This window comes from Myotis lucifugus, unplaced genomic scaffold (assembly GCF_000147115.1).
Source record: "Myotis lucifugus unplaced genomic scaffold, Myoluc2.0 scaffold_33, whole genome shotgun sequence".
NCBI lineage: Eukaryota > Metazoa > Chordata > Mammalia > Chiroptera > Vespertilionidae > Myotis > Myotis lucifugus.
The window spans coordinates 3,535,717-3,541,927 of NW_005871081.1; positions in this window are offsets into that span (position 1 = coordinate 3,535,717).

Below are 6,211 nucleotides of genomic sequence, written 5' to 3' on the forward strand. Positions count from 1 at the left end.
CGGGCAGTCGGACATCCCTCTCACAATCCAGGACTGCTGGCTCCCAACCGCTCGCCTGCCTGATTGCCCCTAACCGCTTCTGACTGCCAGCCTGATCACCCCCTAACCACTGCCCTGCCAGCCTGATTGATGCCTAACTGTTCCTCTGCCAGCCCTGCCGCCTCCAATTGCCCGCCCCTGCTGGCCCGGTTGCTCCCAACTGCCCTCCTTCGCAGGCCTGGTATCCCCCAAATTGCCCTCCTTCGCAGGCCTGGTACCCCCCCAAACTGCCCTCCCCTGCTGGCCTGATTGCCAACAACTGCCCTACCCTGCCGGCCCGGTCACCCCCAACGGCCCTCCCCTGCTGGCCTGGTCATACCCAACTGCCCTCCCCTGCAGGCCCGGTCGCCCCTAACTGCCCTCCCCTACAGGCTATCTTGTGGTGGCCATCTTGTGTGTTGGAGTTATGGTCAATTTGCATACTGGTCATGATTAATCAGCATATCAGAGATAATTAGCATATACCTCTCTTATCATTGTGTTGAAGTGATGATCAATTTGCATACTGGTCGTCACTAATTAGCATATCTGGTCGTGACTGTGAGGGTGTTGTTACCAATTTGCGTATTACCCTTTTATTAGTATAGATAAACCTTGTATATTTTTATAATATCTACTGAGAAAAAATACAAACTACAGATAAATGAAGTGGGGAAAAGCTATATAATTTTACCATTTACTATTTTAGGTTATTGATGGAAAGATTAGTGCAAAACATTAACATTATAGTGTAAATAAGTATAAAACAAACTAGAATGCTCTAATTGATCAGCTTTTCTCAAAACATTTTGAGTCTATACCAGCGGTTCTCAACCTGTGGGTCGCCAACCTGTGGGTTGTGACCCCTTTGGGGGTCGAACGACCCTTTCACAGGGGTTGCCTAAGACCATCAGAAAACACATATATAATTACATATTGTTTTGTGATTAATCACTATGCTTTAATTATGTTCAATTTGTAACAATGAAAATACATCCTGCATATCAGATATTTACATTATGAGTCATAACAGTAGCAAAATTACAGTTATGAAGTAGCAACGAAAATAATTTTATGGTTGGGAGTCACCACAACCTGAGGAACTGTATTAAAGGGTCGTGGCATTAGGAAGGTTGAGAACCACTGGTCTATACCTACACCATTCTTAATTGCTGGACAATATTCCATTGAATGTAACGTAATGTATCCAGCCAGCCCATTGATTGACTTTCAGGCTATTTTACCATGTCACCTCCCTCCCTTCTCTTTTCCCATTGAGCATTTGTAATAAATCTTTTACATAGTCTATGTACACTAGTCCTATTCATTTCTTATACATTCCTAGAAATGGAATTACTGATTCAAAGTTACATATTTTCTAGTGACTTAATACACATTGCAAAATCCTGGCAAAAATGCCTTTCAAGATTTTTTCTCATCTCCTAATGTTGGAGAGTTCAGTTACTTAGTGCTGGACCTATTTATTTTTATTCACTCTGTAGGCATTCTCATCCTGTGTCATGGCTTTAAATGTGCTGATAACTCCTATAACTTTTAGCCCGATTTCTTTGCTGAACTCCATGTATATCTAACTAACACCTCCACATGAAGTCTGATGTGTGTTTATAAGCATTCTTTTAAAAGTTTATTATTAAAATATTAATAAGTATTGTTACTGAACAATTGTAAATACAGAAGATAGAATAGTATAATAAACCTGGACATGCATATCATCCTGTCTCAACAATTAGCAATGATTAACCTTTTTTTATATTTACAGAACTAGATTATTTTGAAGTAATTGTAGTCACATAATTTCATCTACAAATATTCCTATAGAAGTCTTGATTTCTCAAACGAACTTATGATCTTTTTCAGTGTTTCCCTCCTCACTAAGCTGTATTCTATTCACCCAGCTGCTTAAAGCCAAAAACTGGGGTTCTTCATCTGTTCTCATACTTCCAGTGCATAGCAAATCTTGGATAGAGCTTCCACATACATTCAGAATATGACCTCTCACCACTCTTAGAGATAACCAACCATAGTTTCCTCCTCCATTACTCACTGGACTGTTCTCATACCCTCACAGTGGGCCTTCCTCCTTGTGCTCTTACTCCACTGCTATCTGTTCACCGGAACAAACTTTGTTTAAAGATGGAAATCAGATCATGTTAACATGGTCAAAACCACTAAATCCTCATCATTCATTACCTCTAAAGTCTTTAACATGATCTGTTGGACACGGTCCCACATCATCTGTTAGCTCTCTGACTTAATTTCCTACCAGTTGCCCCACATCCCCTGCAGTCACACTGGTTTGTTTGCTTTTCCTTTCAACATCATTGAGATCTCTTATATTTTCCTTCATCCACATCCCCACTTTATTATAAAATTATTTCCCAGCCTTAGACAATAAATTCTGTAAATGAAGACATTTGGTTTGTGTTGTGCACTGTTGTACTATTTATAGAATAAATCCTTTGGAGCAGACTGAAAAACCTACTTTGCTCTTATTTTCCAAGGCCATGGTTTCTTGCCACAAAGTAGGATGAGCCATTTAGTATTCAAAAACTCCTTCACCCTCTTCTGCATCCCTGATGACTTAGAACTGTCCCAAAAGAATTCATTCATGTCTTCTGACTCATGGTACCTTCTGGGAAAGTCAGGTGGCTGGATTAGGTAATTCTTACTCATGTGCTTGCCTAGGATAGGAATTAACAAGACTGTTTGAATCCTTGAAATCCTCATTTTTGGGGAAATGGTTTGAGTTTAGCTTTAAAACATCTAATATGAAATTCTTTCACCACTAGAGCTATTCCATATATAACTGCCACCATTTACTTTCAACCAATGTATATTAAGTTCTTACTCTCTTTGATAATCATTTGGGTAAAAGAATGAATAAGGCAGGCTTTGCCCTCAAAGAACTCAGAGTGTACTGAAAGATAAATATAATTAGAATACAAAAGATAAATGTTATTCTAATTAAAGGAATAGTGGATTGCCCCAAAAGCCAGGTTGTACAGAAAAAAAGAGTACAGGCTTTAGAATCAAGTCTTCCTAGACCTCAATCCCAGTTCTAACCAAGTATCATTTTGAGCAAATCACAAACTCTAAACTTTAGTTTCTAAACTTTCAAATAGAAACAATGCCTGCGTCACCCAGAATGTTTGACAGAATGAAAGCAACCAGCACATAGAAAGCCCTCTCCAGCTTTTTTTTTTCTCTCTCTCTCCAGCTTTTATCTGCTGCTCTTACGTAGACCTCTCCCATGGGGTTGATAAGTGAGTGGATTCTGGAAAGATACGTGGAATATCATCAGTCATGGTGCTATGGAGGGTTTTTCCTGGCAGAGGCAAGACAGATTATAAGTAAAAACATGGAGAGTACAAAAGTGTGGGAGGATATTTGTAAAGTATTTAAATTTAGGTGGGGGGGGGCGTTATAGGTAAATAGATCAGGATAGATTTTAAATGCCACACTACAAAATATGGGTGGTGTCTGGAACTCAAAAAAAGTGTACTGAAGAATTTTAAACGAGGTATTTTAGGGCTAAGGCTAATTTCTTGATTTCCCCCTAACTTCATTCAAGCTGATATAACAAAGATACTACTGACCGGGTGGCTTAAACAATAAACATTTATTTCTCATAGTTCTAGAAGCTAGAAGCCCAAGATCAGGGTGCCAGCGAGGTGGGCTTCTGGTGTGTGTCCTCTTCCTGGTTTACAGATGGCCGCCTTCCTACTGTATATTCCTGTGGGGGAGAGAGCTCTGGTCTCATTTGATAAGGGCACTACTCCCATCACGGGGGCTCCACGGCCTCATGAACTCATCTACACATAATTACTTCCCAAAAATCCGACCTCCAAATATCATCACATGAGGATTAGGGCTTCAGAGTATGAATTGCAGAGGGACACAGACACTCAGTCCATAGCCCCCCCACTAGCCTTTTTAACACTTGGAGTGGGGGAAACGAGTTAAGTCGGCTCGCGTGAATTGCGCGTACTCCGCGGGAGCCGTCTTTAACTCGGTTCATATAGATTTGCGGTGGAGTGCGGGAAACGTGTAAACTCGGGCCGATTGTAACTGCGTATTACCAAATATTTGTTTGTAATCCACCCTTTTGGTGGATGGAACAAAACCAAAAGACAGAGCCATCTTATATTTTGGCGGGAAATTCACCCCACACCGGAGTGTTAAAATGTAATCGTTCACAAATAGGAGAGTCTGGTAAATTGTAAGCACTGTTCTGGCATTTGAGCAAACAGCAATAAACAAAATGGGCAAGATTCCTGCCTTCATTAGTTTCACATTTTAGTGGGCAGGAGCGAAAGAAGAATAATTAATAATTCCTTCTCTCTCTGGTTTCCTGATTCTCCCTCTTAGATGCTGTCTCCCTCCACATTTAAACAAGCCGGTGTTTCTTTACTAATTTTTTTCACATACAGCATTTTAAAAATATATTTTTATTGATTTCAGAGAGTAAGGAAGAGAGAGAAATATCAATGATGAGAGAGAATCATTGATCAGCTGCCTCCTACACACCCCACACTGAGGATGGAGCCCCCAACCAGGCCCGTGCCCTGACCAGGAATCGAACCTTGACCTCCTGGTTCATAGGTCCACGCTTAACCACTGAGCCATGCCGCCTGGGCCACCTACAGCATTTTAAGAGAATTGTCTAAAATGCTAGTTTCATTTCCTGGCTTTTCAATCTTAAAATTACATATATAATTTTCTTAAAAAAATAAAGTGATCTCTCTATTTCTACATCCCATAAATATTAAGAGCTTGTTGGAGATTTTGTTAGGGGAGCACAAATACTTACATAGTTTCCATCAAGAAGAAAAGAATAATTTTCTGAAGAGATGTACTTGGAACATTGAGCGAAGAAGGTGTGGACAAAAGGGGCCACATGCTAACTTGACAAACTCAGGGAAGGCCTGCATGGCGGTTGTGCAAACTCAAAGACCTAACAGTGGTTCTCAACCTTCCTAATGCCGCGACCCTTTAATACAGTTCCTCATGTTGTGGTGACCCCCAACCATAAAATTATTTTTGTTGCTACTTCATAACTGTAATTTTGCTACTGTTATGAATCATAATGTAAATATCTGATATGCAGGATGTATTTTCATTGTTCGCAACCCACAGGTTGAGAACCGCTGACTAAAATAACCACAAAAGATGGTCTGAAATTAAACTTTAACTACAAACAGGTCATGGTGGTGGGTAGTCATGTCCTAGGCCAGTATTTTCCCTGACAAAGATCAACTTAGATCTTTACGGAGCCCATTTGTCTTTTTGCCTCTAAGATAACTTAAAGGTGAAATGTCTGGGTAACTTGTAACTTCCCTTTTCTCTGGACCCCTTAGGGCACAACAAATGGCACCAGAACATTCCCTCATTGTTATTGTTATCAAGTTAATTGTCAACTGTTAATTATGTTAAACTATCCTGTATCCATCTATGTAAAAGAAGCATATGTCCATCATTTCACTTTTTACCCTATCCCAGAGGTTTCCCCACTTTGCTTTATCCTACCTCCTAAATCTATCACCAATGAATTTCATGTAACCCAACTATGTCCCTTCCCTTTGATTGCAATGTATAAATTCAGATGTAACTCGCCATTCTCTGGAGCATTATCTCAATTCATTGAGGTTCTGCTTCCCGGCATATGTAGACAGTTTGGCTCAAATAAACTCACAAAAATTCTTTACAGGTTTCAATGTTTTTTTACGTTAACAAAGGGAACACCACCTACTAAGCAAGGTTAACCAAACAAAAGCTGGTGATTCATGGTGAGTTGTCATAGGAGGATTGCCTTTAAAGCAGGGGTGGGAAACATCCAGCCCGAGAAATCATTTGGTCTGGCCCTGCCAATGCATTAATTAAATGTTTGGCCAAATATAACTAATTGTTAAGTTGATAATTTTGTATGGCTCTCGAATGATGTTGTAAATATCCAAATAGCCCTTGGCAGAAAAAAGGTTTCCCACCCCTGCTTTAAAGGAACAGATAATTAATATGATATTTGACACTTTTTGGATCATAGAGAAAACATGGAAATCTTCCTAAGTCTTTTTTTTTTTTTTTTAGGGTTTCATAACTTCAATACTAACATCTAACAAATACAGCACAAAATTTGGAACTAGAACTTTCATACATTATTAGTGGGAGTGTGAAA